Source organism: Mastomys coucha, unplaced genomic scaffold, assembly GCF_008632895.1.
Source record: "Mastomys coucha isolate ucsf_1 unplaced genomic scaffold, UCSF_Mcou_1 pScaffold20, whole genome shotgun sequence".
Classification (NCBI taxonomy): domain Eukaryota; kingdom Metazoa; phylum Chordata; class Mammalia; order Rodentia; family Muridae; genus Mastomys; species Mastomys coucha.
Window position 1 is genome coordinate 49,958,625 of NW_022196903.1, and position 6,240 is coordinate 49,964,864.

Below are 6,240 nucleotides of genomic sequence, written 5' to 3' on the forward strand. Positions count from 1 at the left end.
CTTTTCTTGAGGAAAGCATGTCTCCATGTCTCTTGTTCATTTCCTAAATGTTGTGTGTTGAGAGTGTCTATGTGTGACTTGTAAATATGTTCTCCAATTCTTTGCCTTTTCTTTCTTCCTCTTCTTTCGCTGCTTCTCTCTCTCTCTCTCTCTCTCTCTCTCTCTCTCTCTCTCTCTCTCTGTCTCTCTCACAGGGTTTCAGTTGTCCTAAAACTCACTATATTGACAAAGATGACCTTGAGCATCTCCTTCCAAGAGCTGAGATTAAAAACATATGCCAGCATGGGCAAACACCATGGACCAAACCCAGGGCATGCCAGGCAAGGGCTGTTAGCAACCGAGCTATATGCCTGAGCCCCTGCCTGCCCTTTCATTTTATGAAGTCCAGCTTACTTGTTTCCTTTCCATGGGTCATACATTTGGAGTTAAGTTTGAACTCTGCCAACTCCTAGATTTTTAAAAATTGACAGCTATGTGGCTCCTAGAGGCACTGCTGGTGTGGCTGCTGTGTCACATGTGTGTCAGTAGGTGGCAGAGAGGAGAGAGGCTATGTCTATGCTCAGGGTTCTGATCTATGAACTGAATGATTACTAACCTAACATGTGAGCCTGAGATGACCACCAGTCTGGTGTTGCAAAGGCCCAAATGGGCTCCCAGGGTGAGGAGTGAGCCAAGGACTGGGCGAACTCTGCATGGGACCCTGGAACTGTGGGCCCCAGGTGGAAGTGAGCACCAGATAGACAACCTCATATGGAGCCATGTGGGCAGGCCTGGGCAAGGAGCAAGCCCAAGATGGCCACCAGTCTGGCACCGAGCAGGCCTGGGGATAAAAGGGCAGACCATGCCTGAGATGACCCATGCCTAGTACCATAATGCACAGGGAGAACATAGCACTCCTGAGATGACCCCAGACACTCAGAGACCCTGGGCACCACCAAGAAGAGCAAATAAGTGCTAGAGAAATGGAAGAGCAAGAGAAGCAGAAGGATGTGTGCACAGTGAAGAGAGGCAGAACTGGAGACTCAAGGCTCGTGAGGGACAGCCTGATGTGAGTAGCCGGGACCTGGGACCTGGGACCATGGTGTGGTCTTGGTCTGTGCTGCCACTGCTGCTGGAGACCATGTCTGGGTCCATGGTTCTGCAGCAGCAGGGGTATGTTACCACCAAAGGCCAGGTGGATCTGGCCCCACCCCTCACCTGAGCAAAATGGGAGAGCTGGCCTTGAGGGGTGGGGAGAGGGCTGTGAGATTAGGAGAGTTGACCCCTCCCCTAGCCAGCTACAGAGTACTTAGAAGAGCTTCCTCATTGTTCCCTACCCCCAGCCCCATCCCTGCACATCCCCCAAGAAAGACAGTAGAGCTGGTCCTGGATTAGGGAATTATGGGTGCGTGTGAATGTGAGAGAGCTGGCTGGTAATTTGTCTGCCACATGGTGACAAGGACCAGGGAGAGATGCCTCCCCCACCCTTGCCCCTTTCTACCTATGACAAGCAGGAATGCTGGCCCCTGGGTTATGACAGTGGGAGAATTGGCTCCATTCCTCCCCTGCTACAGCACTTGGGGAAGTGGGCCCTGTACCCTGACTAGGCAGCACAATAGAGCTGGCCCTGATGGTGTGGGTATGGATGAGCCAGCCAAGAAGAGAAGGAGAGCAGGACAGCTGGCTCTGCCCCTTGCTGGTGACAGCATTGAGTGGCCCATCCAAGGGAAGGCAGAAGAGCTCACTTCAGCGGTGTGGGTGCAGGAGAACTGGAGGGCTGACCAGCTCATATCCTCTTAGGCTCAGTTTCAGGGCTCTGAATTGGCCCACCCCAAGATCTATCCCATCGAAGAACTGTGGGATTCATGAAGAGGCTGGTCCCATAGATCCAAAACTACAGGATCTCTATGACACAGGGCAAAAACAAGATATCCAAGAGGAATCTCGGTGAGGTTCCAGTATTGATGGGGTGGCAGAAGCCAGAGGCCTCAAAGCAGACCAAGGACTTGTGAGTCCATTTGAAAGCCAAGAAGTGTGGACAAAAGGGTTTACTGTATTGTGACACACTACATCTTCCAGAACGAGGTTTTTTTGTTCCTCTCTTGGGGGAAGGTTGCAAGGGTGGACGGGAGGTATTAGGAGAGAAGATGAGTGGGATTGGGGTGCATGGATGTGAAATTCACAAAGAAACAAAAAGTTTAAAAATTTGCAGTTATATCTTTTTCCTAATAGTTTTACAGGTTTGGGATTCTGTTGTTTGTTTGTTTTCCTAAACAAGGTCTTGTTATATAGCCCAGACTAGCCTCACACTTGTGGTCCTCCCCAAGTTCTGGCGTTACAATCTATGCCACCCTGGCTGGTCAGTTTATAACCCACATTTACTCTTAGAATCTAAACTCCTCCCTCTCCTCATAAAGTGTTCCATTTATGATTCAGGATCGTTTGCTACAAAGGTTCTCCCATTACATTACCTTGGCCAGAAGTCAGTTTGGCATATTCTTGTGGGTCCTTCCCTGGGTTCTCTGATCTCCTCCATTGCTCTAAGTATTCATCCTGCTCCATCATTCTATGTACTCATCCTGCTTCAACACTCTATGTACTGATCCTGCTCCATCCTGCTCCATTACTCTATGTACTCATCCTGCTCCATTGCTCTATGTACTCATCCTGCTTCAACACTTTATGTACTGATCCTGCTCTATCCTGCTCCATCCTGCTCCATCACTCTATGTACTCATCCTGCTCTGTTGCTCTATGTTCTCATCCTGCTCCATTACTCTATGTTCTCATCCTGCTCCACTGCTCTATGTACTCATCCTGCTCCATCACTCTATGTACTCATCCTCCTCCATCATTCTGTACTCATCCTGCTCCATCACTCTATGTACTTATCCTCCTCCATCACTCTGTACTCATCCTGCTCCATTTCTCTATGTACTTATCCTCCTCCATCACTCTGTACTCATCCTTCTTCATTGCTCTATGTATTCATCCTGCTCCATTTCTCTATGTACTCATCCTGCTCCACCACTCTATGTTCTCATCCTGTTCCATTGCTCTATGTATTCATTCCTTCAACAGCAGCTACATCAAGCGCCTATTTTATTGCCATTTTTAAAAATCTTCTTACCTACTTCACTTTGACAGTTTTAGAAAAATGAATCGTGTTACAATTTTGACAGCAGATTTGTTAAGTCTGTTCTGGGTTAGGGAAGAGCAGACAATTTTACCATGGGTCTTCCCCATGAATATTATCTTTGGATCTTTCAACACTTGACTGTTACCATTCATCTTCCATCCTCTTATGCCCACCTTGATTTCTTTCTCCAGTACAGTATTTTGTAAGTTTTCACTACACTCTGCTTATAGCTTTCTAAGATTTACACTTAAGCATTTCCATGGTTTACATTCCTTTTTTGCTATTATTTTGAGACAGAATCTCATTGTGTGGTCCACGGAGGCCTTGAATACACAAGCGTCCCTCTTCCACCTCCTAAGTGCAGTGAATATAGGTACATGCCATTGTGCGTAGCTAGTATTTTCTTTCCTTTTTTTAAAAAGACAATTGTGTTATTGTGTACATGACTGAATTACAATTCAACTACCAAATGCTTTACTCCTAAACAAAAAGGATACATGAATTACAGTGTTCCAGCTCAAGTGGGAAATTGTGGTGGTTACTTAAGTTAAATATATAGAATTACCATATGATCCATTATCCTGCTCCTAGGTAGAAATCCAAAATAATTGAAAAGTAGGACTCAAAAATATGTGTATATAAATGTTCTTGGAAGAAGTATCCGTAGTTGTTGGAAACGAGAACAGTACAAGTGCCCATGATGGGATGAAGGCTAAACAAGTGTGGCGTATGCACACAACTCATGCTAGCCACAAAACAGATGTGGAGTTTAGGTGCCTATACAGGGAGGTTGAATCTCCAGGATACTGCACTGGAGGGACGATACAAACGTGCACCTGTATGATCCCACTTCCATGAAATAGACACGACAGCTCCATCCTCATATGTGGGGATAGACTGGAGTTTCACAAGGGTCAGGGAGTGGGCAAGACTTTTGTACATGGTTTCTCTTGGGGGTGACATAAATGTTTACGAACTGGAGATTGTTATAACACGGTACAAAATGCCAACTGTCCACTTAAAATTGTTATTTCATACAAATATAGCTACAAACCCACAAGCAGTATTCTTAGTTGTTGTTTTTAGTTTATGTGTATGAGTGTTATGTCTGCATATATGTATGTATGTGTACTGCTTGCTTATCTGGAACCTGTGCAGGCCAGTAGAGAACATTAGGACCTGAGCCTCCAGGTGGGTACTGAGAACAGACCCCAAGTCCCCTGGAAGAGCAGCCAGTGCTCTTAACCACTTGAACTTTAACTATTTTTTTAAGTTTTACTGTACTGGGACTGAAATTCGGGGCCACACACAGGTGAGGCAGGCCGTGTCCTTCTGAGCTACAGCTCCGGTGATATTGTATCTTTACTTTCATTACCTATGTTTTCATCACAAGTGTATAAGAACATGGTGGGCTTTTTGTATATTACCTTGTATCCTGTGGCCCTGTTGGACTTAACTGATTATGGAGATTAAAAAAAAATCTCTCTTGTAATTCTCTATGAGGATTATTGTCAGCCACGTATAAATGGGGATAGTTCAACTTACTGATTTTTTAATTATTTATTACATTGAGAGAGACAGCAAGATTGAGGGAGCAAGAGTAAGGGGGGGGGGGCTATTGGCAAGAAGTCAGAGGACAACCTGAAGGGGTCGGTTCTCTCCTTCCACCATGAGTCTGGGTCTCAAATTTGGCAGCAACCCTTCTCACCACCCACTTCACTCTTTGTGCTCCTTTCTCTCATCTACTTTAGTGCACAGGCTGTATCGTCTCACTGTGTTGAATCGGAGAGCATGTATCCTTTTTGTTTAGGGGTAAAGTATTTGGTAGTAATGTCACCAACTATGATTTTTTTTATAAACTCTGTCAAATTGTTAGTCCCCTTTTCCTAATTTTCTAAGTGCTTTAATTGTGAATGACTGTGTGGCTACTTTTTCATTTTCTTTTCACCCTGAAGTGGCTTGACAAATTTGTAAATACCACACCATCATGACATCTGTGGAATAACCGCCCCCCCCCCTTTGTCATGGCTCCCAACTCTTAGGTATGACTGAATCTTATTAACTCCTTTTTCCTTAAGCATCTTTTTAAAAAATCTACAAGCATTAAGAATACTCATCTGTGGGTTTACTTTCCTTTATATTGTCAGTTTGGGTACCAATCTAATACTAACTTCATATAAATGGATTAGGTAAGGTTAGCAATTGTTCTGTTGCCTTTACTCTGAAACTTTCCTTATCTGAAACTAACATGGGAACGAGTTTGCTTTGGCTCATGTCTGCATCTCAGATCTTTGTCCACCACTCCCTTTCAAACTGCCTGTCATTAGTTACCTGTAGACAGCACAAGACAGGATTGTATTTTAAATCCATTTTGCCAATCTCTATGGCTGTTAGCTAGCCTGGGGGTGCTGGGAACCAAATCCATGTCTTCTGCAATGAGCAGTGAGCGCTCTTAACTGGAGCCTTTCAGCAGCTCCAATCAAACACTCAGACACTTGCGCTTCATGTGATAATCGGCATGCTGAGATAGAACCTTACCATCTTCTTTCTGCTTTTTAGTTGAAGCTTGTCATATTTATGATCCTCCTGCCTCAGTCTTTCAAAGTACTGGGGTTATAGGTATACACACACACACACACACACACACACACAGGCTTTCTTCTTGTCTTCTACTAGTGTCTTTTGTTTTAAATTTTTTGTTTTGAATAAATCTCGTCTGTATTTGTTTTATTGGTTGCCTACTGGGGTGTTACACATTCAAATACAGAACGCTTATTGCCTTGGCTTTCCTATTCTAACCATGGTCTGTATTTTAGGACCTTGGCAGTTAGGATTACAGCTTGTATGCCATTGTCAGGTATGAACCAGGAGACTGCGATGGGATCCTAGTGCACTTACCCTAATTTATCCACTTCTCACTGGGACCCTTTTAACTTTCTGATGTGCAAAGCTTCCTCCTTTCATTATTTCTTTTCTGTTTATTTTCTTCGTTGTCTTAGACAGGATGGCTAGTAATATTTTTAAAACGTGTCTTTCTCTGTCTTAGTTTGCCCTCATTGTTAACAGTTCTGGGAGTTTTCCAGCTCTCCATGAAATGTGCCACTTTCTTCCGGGCTCTGCCA

At 44.4% G+C, this 6,240-nt stretch overlaps 1 non-coding gene across 1 annotated transcript; it reads left to right on the forward strand.

Moving 5' to 3' along the window:
- The first annotated feature begins 474 nt into the window (after positions 1-474).
- LOC116100154 lies at positions 475-603 on the forward strand. The gene has a single exon (XR_004122500.1). It is a non-coding gene; the product is annotated as a small nucleolar RNA SNORA17 (small nucleolar RNA).
- Positions 604-6,240: the final 5,637 nt, after the last annotated feature.